Genomic DNA, 15,630 nt, shown 5'->3' with positions numbered 1-15,630 from the left:
CAAGCAGGGGGATCAGCAAACAGAGCAGGCAGAGGGAAAAACAGGCTCCCCGCTGAGCAAGGACCCCCCCCCTATGCAGGACTTGATCCCAGGACGCTGGGATCATGACCTGAGCTGAAAGCAGATGCTTAACTGACCGAGCCACCCAAATGTCCCAAAGCATCCAACTCCTGACCTCAGTTCAGGTCTTTGTGAGTTCAAGCCCCGTGTTGGGCTCCACATTGGACATGGAGCTTACTTACACACTTACACACACACACACACACGCCAATTGTTTTCTTAAATCATACACAATGCATATCTTGTTTGCTTAATCAGTATCTTTGACAATCAATGGTACCTTATAACTTGACGTAGTTTTATGAAGTAGTCTGTCTCAGTGCCAAACTCTACAATCCTCAATAAAACTTATTTTTAAATTTCTGTAAAGTGAGATTTTTGTCTGTGAGAACTAGCCCAAGTCTTAGTTTTAGAAATGACAGTTATTGGTGAGGGGAAGATGGCAGACGAGGAGGACCCTGAGATCACTCCATCCCACGTTTACAACTAGGTAGCAGCCACATCCAAATCACCAAACCAGAGAGCCATCAAAAGACTGGCAGAACAAACTCCACAACCAAATATAGAGAAGAAGCTGCATCTAAAAGGTTAGGAGGGCCAGAAATGCAGAGCGAGGCTGCTTGCAGTAGGGAGGGAGTTGCGTGTAGAGAGGGGGCAGAGAAATGGGCCCCTGCACCATTCCCCATAAGATTTGGCTTTGAAAAACAGAGGGGCTGAATTCCTTGAGTTTGTATAATGAATGGGACTTGGAGCCTGGAGTTTTAAAAGTCAGCTGACTCAGCACTTCCACCCAACAGGGCAAGTGATAGCTGGGTTGCTGCCCCTAAAGCGCAGCATGCACAGAGAGGCAACATAAAAACAGCAGATTATACAATGCCAGAGAGCAAATGGGGGACAGATATATTCATACTGATTTCGCAACATGTTGGGGGACCTGGAAAACGAGGAAGCTGGCAGGTGCCATTTTCTCCCCCACCCCCTAGCATAAACACAGGGCCATCTGCAGGAGGCAGGGCTGCACAGAACTTGCTACCTAACTTGCTAGCAGTGCACCATGTACTCACCCACTCCAAGCCTACCTCCTCGGCCCTGGATTCAAGACAAATTTTGTTAAAACCGCACACCCGTCCTGCCCAGCCGCAGGGTGAGCTGAGCTGGCTGCAGCCAGTGCAGGGTGCCCAGCCACTACTGCGTGCTGTGCCCAGCTGTGCACAGCTGCCACCACACACCCCCAGCCAACTTTGCACGCTGCACCCAGCTGGGCCCAGCCACTGCCCAACTTGGAGCCCAGTTTCTCGCTCCTAGCCACCCTATGCCTGGCCCCTAGCCACAGCAGCATTTTGCAGCCCTTCAGGGGAATCTTCCATAGGACTAGTGGCCCAGAACAAATTTGAGCACGTCCCCTCAGAACTGGCCTGCCTGAGTCCCACTAACAGCTCCCAACAGGCCGAGAGTCAGTGCAGATGACTACAGTGAAAGGAAAAGTGACTCAGACACAACAGCAGAGCGAAAGTAACACACATACGAGTCTCTTATAGGCCCCCTCCCTACTCTCCTTAAGTGTGAGGTTCTGCTCAACAGGGGACACTATGCTGCAGGGCACTCCAGGACCTCGTCTTCATAAAATCACTACTTTCGAGAACAAAAGACATAGATGACTTTCTTAACAGAGAGAAACAGACACAGAGAGGCAGCAAAATGAAGAGACAGGGAAATTTATCCCAAATGAAAGAATAAGACAAGGGCACAGCCAGAGATCTACATGAAATGGATATAAGTAACATGACTGATAGAGAATTTAAAGCAATGACTATAAGGATACTCACTGTACTTGAGAAAAGAGTGGAAGACATGAGTGAGACCCTTAACATAGAGATAAGGAATACCATAGCAGAGATAGAGGTCTCAATAAGCAAAACGAGAAACATGATTGAGGGAATGAACAGCAGTGGAAGAAGCAAAGGAACGAATTAGTGACCTAAGGAGACAGTAATGGAAAGTAATCAGGCAGAGAGAAAAAAGAATTATGCAAAAGAATAGACTTAGGGAACTCAGTGACTCCATCAAACATAATAACATTCGTATTATAGGAGTCTCAGAAGAAGAGAGAGAAAAGGGGGCAGAAAATTTATTTGAAGAAATAATAGCTGAAAACCTCCCTAATCTGGGGAAGGAAACAAACATCCAGATCCAGGAGGCACAGAAAAGAAAAAAAAGCAAAGCTCAAAGAAAATCTTCAGAAACAACCCCAAAACAAATAATAACATGACAATACATATTTATCAATAATTACATTGAAAAAAATAGTTATTTTGAATATAAATGGACTAAACACTCCAATCAAAAGACATAGGGTGATGGAATAGATAAAAACCCAAGACCCATCTTGGCCTATAAGAGACTCATTTTATTTATTTATTTATTTATTTATTTTTAATTATGTTATGTTAATCACCATACATTACATCATTAGTTTTTGATGTCGTGTTCCATGATTCATTGTTTGCGTATAACACCCAGTGCTCCATGCAGAACATGCCCTCTTTAATACCCATCACCAGGCTAACCCATTCCCCCACCCCCTCCCCTCTAGAACCCTCAATTTGTTTTTCAGAGTCCATAGTCTCCCATGGTTCATCTCCCCCTCCGATTACCCCCCTCATTCTTCCCCTCCTGATATCTTCTTTTTTTTTTTAACATATAATGTATTATTTCTTTCAGAGGTACAGGTCTGTGATTCAACAGTCTTACACAATTCACAGAGCTCACCATAGCACATACCCTCCCCAATGTCCATCACCCAGCCACCCCATCCCTCTCAGCCCCCACCACTCCAGCAACCCTCAGTTTGTTTCCTGAGATTAAGAATTCCTCATATCAGTGAGGTCAGATGATACATGTCTTTAAGAGACTCATTTTAGACCTAAAGACACCTACAGATTGAAAGAGAGGAGATGGAGAAACATCCATCATGCAAATTGATGTTAAAAGAAAGCCAGAGTAGCAATACTTACATCAGACAAAATAGACTTTAAAACAAAGATAGTAACAAGGAACAAAGAAGGACTCTATATAATAATAAAGGGGACAATCCAATAAGAATTGTTATATCACAATTATAAATATTTATGACCCAACATGGGACCACTCAAATATATAAAACAGTTAATAACAAACATAAAGGAACTAATCGATAATAATACAATAATCATAGGGGACTTTAACACCCCACCTACATCAATGGACAGGTAATTTAAACAGAAAATCAGCAAAGAAACAATGGCTTTGAATGATACACTGGAACACATGAATTTCACAGATATATTAAGAACATTTCATCCTAAAACAGAATACATTCCTTTTCAAGTACACATGGAACATTCTCTAGAATAGATCACATATTAGCTCACAAAACAAGCCTCTACATATCCAAGAAGATCAAAGTCATACCATGCATCTTTTCTGACCACAATGCTTTGAAACTAGAAGTGAACCTCAAGAAAATATCTGGAAAGACCACAAATACATGGAGGTTGAATAACATGCTACTAAACAATGAATAGGTCAACCAGGAAATAAAAGAAGAAATAAAAAATTACATGGAAACAAATGAAAATGAACACAAAGGTGCAAAACCTTTGGGATGCAGCAAAAGCAGTTCTAAGAGGGAAGTTTATAGCAATGCAGGCCTACCTCAAGAAGCAAGAAAAATCTCAAAGAACCTAACCTTACACCTAAAGGAGCTAGAAAAAGAACAACAAACAAAACCTGAAACCAGGGCGGCTACCGGCGGGCGCGTGAGCGGCGGCGGCGGCGGCAGTGGTTGGCGAGCCTGCTCCCCGCCGACAGCATGCTTACCCTGTCGCTGCTGAAGACGGCTCAGAATCATCCCATGTTGGTGGAACTCAAAAATGGGTAGACATACAATGGGCACCTGGTGAGCTGTGCTAACTGGATGAACATTAACCTTCGAGAGGTGATCTGCACATCCAGGGATGGGGACAAGTTTTGGTGGATGCCCGAGTGCTACATCCGTGGCAGCACCATCAAGTACCTGCGTATCCCCGATGAGATCATCGACATGGTCAAGGAGGAGGTGGTGGCTAAGGGCCGTGGCCGCGGCGGCCTGCAGCAGCAGAAGCAGCAGACGGGCCGAGGCATGGGGGGTGCTGGGCGAGGTGTGTTTGGTGGCCGGGGCCGAGGTGGGATCCCAGGCACGGGCAGAGGTCAGCCGGAAGAGAAGCCGGGCCGACAGGCGGGCAAACAGTGAGCCGACCCTCCGTCCGTCCCCGAGAGACTGAGCCGCCACTGAGCATCTGGTCCCACTCCCTGAGGCTGTGTTTCTACTCTCCTGGTCACAAATGTGTTCAGAACAAAAAGAGGCAGGTGTTGGGGAAGAGCCCCCCTCCCCACCTGTCATTTTGTGATCCTTTTTACATAAAGTACCCCCCCCCTTTTTTTTAAGCCAGCAGTTCTACAGTTGGATATGTTATTCAGTGTTTTTGGTTTTCTGAAGTCTCCAAGCTGACTTGATTCCTGGAAGAGTCTGTGTTTAATGTGTCTTTAAAGCCCTCGCTCTTGTTTTAAGGGCGGGCACTTTCCAAACAGGCTTGTTTTGCATTTTGAGTTGGATCCTCGTGTGGTGAACAGACCGGAGGTTTTTATTTTAAGCTGTTTGCACTGAGATTGACAGCCTTGGGAGTTTCCTGAAACACGGACCTCAGGATTGCCTTTTGAAAACAAATACGTATGAACGTATGCCACAGAAGCTGTTCCTGGGACATTGCTGGGCCCTGCCCCCTTGCCTCCTCTCTCCCTGTTTGTGTTACAAGAATAAAAACAAATACAACTACAAAAAAAAAAAAAAACCTGAAACCAACAGAAGGAAGGAAATAATAAAGATTAGAGTAGAAATAAATGGTATAGAAACTAAAACAAAACAAAACAATAGAACAGATTAATGAAACCAGGAGCTGGTTCTTTGAAGAAAATCAATAAAATTGATAAACCTCAAGCCAGAATTATCAAGAAAAAAAGAGAAAGGACCCAAATAAATAAAATCACAAATGAGAGAGGTGAAATAACAACCAACACCACAGAAATACAAACAATCATAAGAGAATAATATGAAAAACTATATGCCAACAAATTGGACAACTTAGAAGAAATGGATAAATACCGAGAAACATATAACCTTTTAATACCGAAGCAGGAAGAAATAGAAAATTTGAACAGACTGATAACCAGGAAAGAAATTGAATCAGTAATCACAAAACTCTCAAAAAACAAAAGTCCAGGACCAGACGGCTTCACAGGTGAATTTACCAAACATTTAAAGAAGAATAATACCTATTCTTCTCAAACTATTCCAGAAAATAGAATAGGAAGGAAAACTTCTGAATTCATTCTATGAGCCAGCATTATCCTGATACCAAAACTGGATAAAGATCACCACTAAAAATAAGAAATACAGGCTGATATTCCTGATTGACATAGATGCAAAAATCCTCAATAAGATACTAGTAAACTGATTCAACAATACATTAAAAAAATCATTCACCATGATCAAGTAGGATTTATTCCTGGGTCACAAGGGTGGTTCAATATTCACAAGTCAAGCAGTGTGATACATCACATCAATAAGAGAAAGGATAAGAACTATATGATCATTTCAATAGACACAGAAGAAGCATTTGACAAAGTACAACATCCATTCATGATAAAAAAAAAAAACCTTCAACAAAGTAGGGTTATAGGGAATACACCCCAACATAATAAAGGCCATATATGAATAACCCATAGCTAACATCATCCTCACTGAGGAAAACTGAGAGTTTTTTCCCTAAGGTCAGGAACAAGACAAGGATGTCCACTCTTACCCCTTTCTTCAACACAGTACTGAAAGTCCTAGCCACAGCAATCAGGAAACAAAAAAGAAATAAAAGGCATCCAAATCAGTAAGGAAGAAGTAAAAATCACTATTTGCAGATGTCATGACACTATATACAGAAAACTCTAAAGCCTGAATGAAAAAACTGCTAGAACTGATAAATTCAGTAAAGTCACAGGATACAAAATCAATGTACAGAAAACTGTTGCATTTATATACACCAACAATGAAGCAGCAGAGAAATTAATAATCCCATTTGCAACTGCACCAAAATTAATCAGATACCTTGGAATAAACCTAACCAAAGAGGTGAAAGACCTGTACTCTGGAAACTATTAAACACTGATGAAAGAAATTGAAGACAACACAAAGAAATGGAAAGACATTGCATGCTCATGGGTTGGAAAAACAAATATTGTTAAAATGTCTACCTACCCAAAGCAATCTACACATTTAAAGCAATCTCTATCACTACCATACGATCCAGCAATTGCACTACTGGTTATTTACCACAAAGATACAAATGTAGGGATCCGAAGGGGTACGTGCACCCCAATGTTTATAGCAGCAATGTCCACAATAGCCAAACTGTGGAAAGAGCCATGATGTCCATCGACAGATGAATGGATAAAGAAGATGTGGTATATATACACAATGGAATATTATGCAGCCATCAAAAGGAATGAGATCTTGCCATTTGCAACGACCTGGATGGAACTGGAGGGTGTTATGCTGAGTGAAATAAGTCAATCAGAGAAAGACATGTATCATATGACCTCACTGATATGAGGAATTCTTAATCTCAGGAAACAAACTGAGGGTTGCTGGAGTGGTGGGGGGTGGGAGGGATGGGGTGGCTGGGTGATAGACATTGGGGAGGGTATGTGCTATGGTGAGCACTATGAATTGTGCAAGACTGTTGAATCACAGATCTGTATCTCTGAAAGAAATAATGCAATATATGTTAAGAAAAAAAGAAGAAGAAGATAGCAGGAGGGGAAGAATGAAGGGGGGTAAATCGGAGGGGGAGACGAACAATGAGAGACGATGGACTCTGAAAAACAAACTGACGGTTCCAGAGGGGAGGGGTTTGGGGGGATGGGTTAGCCTGGTGATGGGTATTCAAGAGGGCACGTTCTGCGTAGAGCACTGGGTGTTATGCACAAACAATGAATCATGGAACACGACATCAAAAACTAATGATGTAATGTATGGTGATTAACATAACAATAAAAATTTAAAGAATAAAGCAATTTCTATCAAAATACCAATAGCATTTTTTCACAGAGCTAGAGTAAACAATCCTAAAATATGAATGGAACCATAAAAGACCCTGAATAGCCAAAGCAATCTTGAAAAAGCAAAGCAGGGGCGCCTGGGTGGTTCAGTCGGTTAAGCGGCTGCCTTCGGCTCAGGCCATGATCCCAGGGTCCTGGGATCAAGCCCCACATTGGGCTCCTTGCTCAGCAGAGAGCCTGCTTCTCCCTCTCCCTCGGCCTGCCCGCCGCTCCCCCTGCTTATGCTCTCTCTCTCTCTCTCACTATCTCTGTCTCTGTGTCAAATAAATAAAAATAAAATCTTTTTTTAAGAGCTTTTTTTTTTTAAAAAAGAAAAAGATAAGCTAGAGGCATTACAATTCTGGACTTCAAGTTATATTAAAACTGTAGAATCAGAACAGTATGATATTGGCACAAAAATAGACACATAGATCAATGGAATGGAATAGAAAACTCAGAAATGAACCCACAGCTATGTAGTCAATTAATCTTCAACAAAGCAGAAAAGAATATCCAATGGGAAAAAGATAGTCTCTTCAACAAATGGTGTTGGGAAAACTGGACAGCAACATGCAAAAGAATGAAACTAGACCACATTCTTACACCATATACAAAAATAAATTCAAAATGGATTAAAGACCTAAATGTGAGACCTGAAACTATAAAAATCCTAGAAGAGATCACAGGCAGTAACCTCTTTGACATTGGCCATAGCAACCTCTTTCTAGATATGTCTCTTGAGGCAAGGGAAACAAAAGCAAAAATAAACTATTGAGACTACATCAAAATAAAAAGCTTCTGCACAGTGAAGGAAACAATCAACAAAACTAAAAGGCAAACTACAGAATGGGAGGAGATATTTGCAAATGACATATCTGATAAAAGGTTAGGATCCAAAATATAGAAAGAATTTACACAACTCAACACCCAAAAAACAAATAATCTAATTTAAAAATGGGCAGGAGGGGCACCCGGGTGGCTCAGTCGTTAAGTGTCTGCCTTCGGCTCAGTTCATGATCCCAGGGTCCTGGGATCAAGCCCCACATCAGGCTGCCTGCTCAGCGGGAAGCCTGCTTCTCTCTCTCCCACTCCCCCCTGCTTGTGTTCCCTCTCTCACTGTGTCTCTCTCTGTCAAATAAATAAATAAAATCTTTTTAAAAACATGGGCAGAAAACATGAACAGGCATTTCTCCAAAGACATACAGATGGCCAACAGACACATGAAAAGATGTTCATCATCACTTACCATCAGGGAAATGCAAATCAAAACTACAGTGAGATATCACCTCACAGCTGTCAGAATGGCTAAAATCAACAACACAAGGGACAACAGGTGTTGACAAGGATGCAGAGAAAGAGGAACCCTCTTGAAGGATGGGTGGGAATGTAAACTGGTGCAGCCACCCTGGAAAACAGTATGGAGGTTCCTCAGAAATTAAAAATAGAACTACCATACCATCTAGCAACCACACTACTGGGTATTTACCCAAAGAATAAGAGAACACTAATTCAAAGGGATATGTGTACTCCTATGTTTCTAGCCGCATTATTTACAATAGCTAAGAAATGGAAAACGCCCAAGTGTCCATCTATTGATGAATGGATAAAGAAGATGTGATGTATATATATACAGTGGAATATTATTTGGCCATAAAAAAGAATGAAATCTTGCCATTTGCAACAACATGGATGGAGCTAGAGAGTATAATGCTAAGCGAAATAAGTCAGAGAAAGACAAATACCGTATAATTTCACTCATATGTGAAATTTAAGAAACAAATGAGCAGAGAACTCTCTTTTTTAAGAGAGAGAGAGAGAGAGATAGAAAAACAGACTCTTAACTATGGAGAACAAACTGATGGTTACCAGAGGAGTTGTGGGTGGGGGGATGGGGTAAATAGGTGATGGGGATTAAGGAATGCACTTGTCATGAGGAGCACTGGGTGATGCATGGAATTGTAGGATCACTATATTGTACACCTGAAACTACTATAACACTGTATGTTAACTAACTGCAATTAAAATAAAAACCTTTTAAAATAAGAAAAATAGGGGCGCCTGGGTGGCTCAGTCGGTTAAGTGTCTGTCTTCCGCTCAGGTCATGATCCCAGAGTCCTGGAATCGAGCCCCGCGCTGGGCTCCCTGCTTTGCGGGGAGCCTGCTTCTCCCTCTCCCACTGCTCCTTCTTGTGTTCCCTCTCTTGCTGTGTCTGTCTTTGTCAAATAAATAAATAAAATTTTAAATTAAAAAATAAAACAACAGTTACAATGTATAATGGCTGATTCCCACCGGCCTGGGCTCTCAGCCTGCCTAACGGTCTTGCTTGATCTAGTCCAAGCTAGTTCCATCCTTTATTTATTTTTTTTTAAGATTTTATTTGTTTATTTGACAGAGAGATACAGCGAGAGAGGGAACACAAGCAGGGGGAGTGGGAGAGGAAGAAGCAGGCCTCCCACTGAGCAGGGAGCCCGATGCAGGGCTCAATCCCAGGACCCCAGGATCATGACCTGAGATGAAGGCAGATTCTTAACAACTGAGCCACCCAGGCGCCCCTAGTTCCATCCTTAGAAAGAGAGAGAGAGAGAGAGAGAGAGAGAGAAAGAAGGAAGGAAGGAAGGAAGGAAGGAAGGAAGGAAGGAAGGAAGGAAGGAAGGAAGGAAGGAAAGAAAGAAAGACAAAGAAAGAGAGAGAGAGAGAGAGAAAGAAAGAAAGAAAGAAAGAAAGAAAGAAAGAAAGAAAGAAAGAAAGAAAGAAAGAAAGAAAGAAAGAAAGAAAGAAAGAAAGGAGACAGCTATCTTTTTGTTATGAAGACTGACAGAACCCATTTAAGGTGAAACAAATGGAATGCAGGCATTAATGATGGATTCTATTCAGATTTATGAAAGAGAATCAGCCAATCAATTGAGTATGAAATAGTATAGGCTCAAACAGTCAGAACAAGGCGAGAGACTGCTCTTTTTCTCTATTATGGTATAAATCCTTCTGGAATATCTGATTGAGGAGTAAGATTCTTTCCTGGAAATTGAATTATTAATTACATTGAAATCTAACTGAAGTATGTATAAAGTATGAATGGAGTTACAGCTTCATACAAGCAAAGGCAGTGTCCTTCAGGGTGACCTGGACTGAGTAGTTGTAAGATAGCCAGATTGCAAAGATACATGTAATTTTGATTTGAAGTATGCTTATTTTTCTCCAAAGCAAATGACAATGAATTAGATCTCAAAGTGGAGAAATACCACATGAGCTAAAATGTGCTCTCATTTTTGTATGTTAAAATTCCATGCCATCCCCTGGCAAGTCCACAAAGTGACAAGAAGTTATATGTATATGATCGGTTAGAAAGGAAAATCTCTACCAATTAACTTTTGTTCCTGAGCTGGAATGTGATTCTCTGTGGCAACACAGATGAGAAAATATTATACTCTCAGAAGTTCTTTGGGTAATAAACAGTGCTCCAGACCAAAAGACCCTTCTCTAGGTCAGCTTCTATGTGGAAAAAGCTTAGGCTCATAGAAATTTATTTCTGCTTCAAAACTATTCTGACATGAAAAAACCTGAATGAATATTTTCCCTTGATGTGTAAGCCTCACATGAATTGAGAAATGGGAGAGATGGCACCAAGGGGAAGCTTATTCCATTAGGACTCTTGTTTCAATAACATATGAAAGATATAATCATAGTTACAAATTATAAGATATCATCTCAAATAGTGATACCTGTTTTGAATGAATACATTCGTGTATTTTATGGTTTGGGTATGCAAATATACAAACAGAATTTCATGATTTTAATGGGATAATTCGGTTATGTCTTTCCTAGGCTTTCCCTTTCTTTTTTTTAATTTTTATTTATTTATTTATTTATTTTTAAAAGATTTTACTTATTTATTTCAGAGAGAGAGAAAGAGAGGGAGAGCACAGAGGGAGAAGCAGACTCTCCGCTGAGCAGGGAGCCCAATGTGGGGCTTGATCCCAGGACCCTGAGATCATGACCTGAGCCAAAGGCAGACACTTAACTGACTGAGCCACCCAGGTGCCCCAGTTTTCCCTTTCTTTTGAACTCTTTTTTGCTTTAAAAAGCAACCCTCCCCCCCACCAAAAGGCAACCCAAAAACTCACTGGCACTTTAGGTTATGACTAATAAGTAACACTCTTATCAGGTAAAAGTGAAACTTAAAATGTTCAAACTCTATAATTTTAATATGTCTGAGATACTCGTACTTTTTTAATTAAAAGAAAAGATACGGGGCGCCTGGGTGGCTCAGTCGTTAAGCATCTGCCTTCGGCTCAGGTCAGGATCCCAGAGTCCTGGGATTGAGCCCCACATCGGGCTCCCTGCTCAGCGGGAAGCCTGCTTCTCCCTCTCCCACTCTCCCTGCTTGTGTTCCCTCTCTGTCAAATAAATAAATAAAATCTTTAAAAAAAATAAACAAACAACAACATTTAAAAAAAAGAAAGAAAAGATACTGCTGAGGATGAGTGTATTGTTGGGAAGAATTAAAGGGATGAATGAATTTATTACTATGTCTGTACAAAAGTTAAGAAAGGGAAAAAAGGGGGGGGCATCTGTGTGGCTCAGTTGTTAAGCGTCAGCCTTTGGCTCAGGTCATGATCTCAGCGTCCTGGGATGGAGCCCCACATCGGGCTCCCTACTCAGCAGGGAGCCTGCTTCTCCCTCTGCCATTCCCCCTGCTTGTGCTTGCTTTCTCTCATGCACTCTCTCTTTCTGACAAATAAATTAAAAATCTTTAAAAAAAAGAAAAAGATTTGGGGCTCCTGGGTGGCTCAGTCATTAAGCATCTGCCTTTGGCTCAGGTCATGATCCCAGGACCAAGCCCCACATTGGGCTCTCTGCTCCTCGGGAAGCCTGCTTCTCCCTCTCCCACTCCCCCTGCTTGTGTTCCCCCTCTCGCTGTGTCTCTCTGTGTCAAATAAATAAAATCTTTAAAAAAATAAAATCAAAATAAAATAAAGATGGTATAACCTCAATCAATTTTATAATGCAATCTATTTAGATCAAAGAAACACATAAAATTAAACTATTTTAAATCAACATTTTGCATTTCAACATAATCCTTCACTCAAAAGATAAATTCCTAGTCACTCCACTAAGTGCCAGCTCTCCATGACAGTAGTATTACATTTATTGTGGCAGATCACTCAAAGAACAGAACAATTGATTTATACTTAAGATGTGTTATAATTTAAACCAGTAGAGCCTTCTAAGTTTCATTCTTATGTTTTTTTTTAAGATTTTATTTATTTATTTTTCAGAGAGAGAGGGAACACAAGCAGGGGGAGTAGCAGAGGGAGAAGCAGTCTCCCCGCTGAGCAAGGAGCCTATGCGGGACTTGATCCCAGCACCCTGGGACCATGACCTGAGCCAAAGGCAGACGCCTAACCAACTGAGCCACTCAGGCATTCCAGTTTCATTCTTTTTTTTTAAAGATTTTATTTATTTATTTGAGAGAGAGAGAATGAGAGACAGAGAGCATGAGAGGGAAGAGGGTCAGAGGCAGAAGCAGACCCCCCACTGAGTAGGGAGCCTGATGCGGGGCTCGATCCAGGGACTCCAGGATCACGACCTGAGCCGAAGGCAGTCGCTTAACCAACTGAGCCATCCTGGCGTCCTCCCAGTTACATTCTTAATGAAGATTTAGAAAAAACAAAATTATGTATATCTACAAAAATTGAAATGCTGAAACTTTCTGAATAAAGTTTAATGATCTAATGAATATTTAATAGCTATTAAAATAATACTAATGATTTTGATATATTAATATTTTCATATTTTCTGATACTCTTAAATGGTTTTGAGAAGTTGAAGTTAATACTTCAGTTAATACCTATATTTGTATAAAACTAAACAAAACTGAAGTTCAATCCTAAATCTATCACTTCTTATTTTTTTAAAGATTTTATTTATTTGACAGACAGTGAGAGAGAGAGAGAGCATGAATGAGCAGGGGGGAGGGGCAGAGGGAGAGGGAAAAGCAGACTCCCCTCAGAGCAGGGAGCCTGATGCAGGACTTGATCCCAGGACGCCAGGATCATGACCCGAGCACAAGGCAGACACTTAACCAACTGAGCCCACCTGTGCCCATCCTATCTCTTCTTATAAAGAACTTTCTATAGAGTTAAAAGAGAAAAAATCCACAGTCACTACATAATCTATGTATAATTGTAGATAGATAAATAGATAATAGATAGACATAAATATTTGTTTCAATGTAAATTAAATTCTCCTAAAACTCTAAATGAAACAATAATAAAGCAGTTGATATTTAAAAAGAATTATGGGCACCTGGGTGGCTCAGTTGGAAGAATGTGAGCCTCTTGATCTCAGGGTCATGAGTTCAAGCCCCACATTGGGTGTAGAGATTACTTAAATGAATAAAACTTAAAAAAAAAATAAAAAGAATTATACAACACAACCAAATGGGATATATCCTAGCTAAGCAAGGCTGGTTCAACATTCAAAAATCTATTAATGGAGTCCAACAGGCGAGAAAAGGAAAATCGCATAATCAATAGATGCAGAAAGAAGCATCTGACAAAATCCAACCCCCAATTCGTGATAAAAATTCTCAGAAAAGTAGGAATAAAGGGGAACTTACTCAAATTGATGAAGAATATCTACAAAAACCCTACAGCTAACATCATACTCAATGGTGAGAAACTAGAAGCTTTCTTACTAAGATCAGGAACAAGGCAAGTATGTCCCCTCTAACTACTCCTTTTTTAACATCATTCTGGAAATCCAACTTAATGCAATAAGACAAGAAAAGGAAATAAAAAGTATACAGACTGGGAAGGAAAAAACAAACTGTCTTTGTTCACAGATAACATGATCATCTATGTAGATAATACAAAAGAACTGACAAAAAAACTAGAACTAATATGCAATGACAGCAAGGTTGCAGTACACAAGGTTAATATGCAAAATTTAATCACTTTCTTTTTTTTAAGATTTTTTATTTATTTATTTGACAGAGAGAGAGAGCACAAGGAGGCGGAATATCAGGGAGAGGGAGAGGGAGAAGCAGGCTCCCTGTTGAGCAAGGAGCCTGATGCGATGCTCGATCCCAGGACCCTGGGATCATGACCTGAGCCGAAGGCAGTTGCTTAACCAACTAAGCCACCCAGGTGCCCCTCAATCACTTTCTTATATACCAGCAATGAACAAGTGGAAATTGAAATTAAAAACACAATACCGGGGTGCCTGAGTGACTCAGTCAGTGAGTCACTGTTGAACTCACCCAACCACCACAGTTGAACTCACCCAACGTGAGTTCAAACCCCACGTTGGGCGTAGAGATTACTTAAAAAAATTTTTTTTTAATTAAAAACCCCACAATACCATTTACATTGGCATCCAAAACAATGAAATACTTAGGTACAAATCTAATAAAATATGTACAAGATCTATGAGGAAAATTACAAAACTGATGAATGAAATTAAACAACTAAAAAATGGAGAGATATTTCATGTTCAAGGATAGGAAGACTCAATATTGTCAAGATGTCAGTTCTTCCCAACTTGATCTATAGATTCAACACAATAAAAATCCCAGAAAGTTACTTTGTGGACATTGACAAACTGATCTAAAGTTTATATGGAGAGGCAAAAGACCCAGAACAGTCAACACAGTATTAGATGAGAACAGAGTTGGAAGACTGATACTACCCTACTTCAAGACTTGCAGTGAAGCTACATTAATCAAGACAGTGTGGTTTGGCAAAAGAATAGTCAAGTAGACAATTAAGTAGAATAGATAGCTGCATAAATGTAGTCAACTTATCTTTGACAAAAGAGCAAAGGCAATGTGATGGAGAAAATATAGTCTTTTCAACAAATGAATAACTGGATATCCTCATGCAAAAAGATTAATCTAGACACAGGTCTTACATTGTTCCCCCCAAAAATTATCTTCAAATGGGTCATAGACCTAAATGTAAAATGCAAAACTATGAAACTACTAGAAAATAACACAGAAAAACATCTAGATGAACTTGGATATCATAATGATTTTTTAAAATACAAGACCAAAGGCATGATCTGTGCAAGTATTATTGAGTTGACCTTCCTTAAAATTAAAATTTTCTGCTCTGCATAAGACACTCTCAAGAGAATGAGAAGACAAGCCACAGAATGGGAGAAAATATTTGCCAAAGACACATCTGTTAAAGGAGTATTATAAATATACAAAGAACTCTTAAAACTTAAGAAAACTAACAACTTGACTGAAAAATGGGCAAAAGAGGGGTGCCTGGCTGGCTCAGTCGGTTGAGCATCAGGCTTTGGTTCAGGTCATGATCCTGGAGTCCTAGGATTGAGCCCCTCATCAGGCTCCCTGTGAGCCTGCCTTCTCCCTCTCCCTCTGCCCCTCCCCCTGCTCAT

General features: G+C 40.4%; 1 pseudogene; it reads left to right on the top strand.

Annotated features, from left to right (window-relative positions):
• Nucleotides 1–3,867: 3,867 nt before the first annotated feature.
• LOC114207914 (U6 snRNA-associated Sm-like protein LSm4 pseudogene) lies at nt 3,868–4,377 on the top strand (annotated as a pseudogene).
• The last annotated feature ends 11,253 nt before the right edge of the window (nt 4,378–15,630 follow it).

Source organism: Eumetopias jubatus, unplaced genomic scaffold, assembly GCF_037043125.1.
Source record: "Eumetopias jubatus isolate StellerSeaLion01/CBP00866 unplaced genomic scaffold, mEumJub1_p1.0 scaffold_7, whole genome shotgun sequence".
In the NCBI taxonomy this organism is placed as follows: domain Eukaryota; kingdom Metazoa; phylum Chordata; class Mammalia; order Carnivora; family Otariidae; genus Eumetopias; species Eumetopias jubatus.
This window is presented reverse-complemented; position numbering and strand designations above follow the sequence as displayed.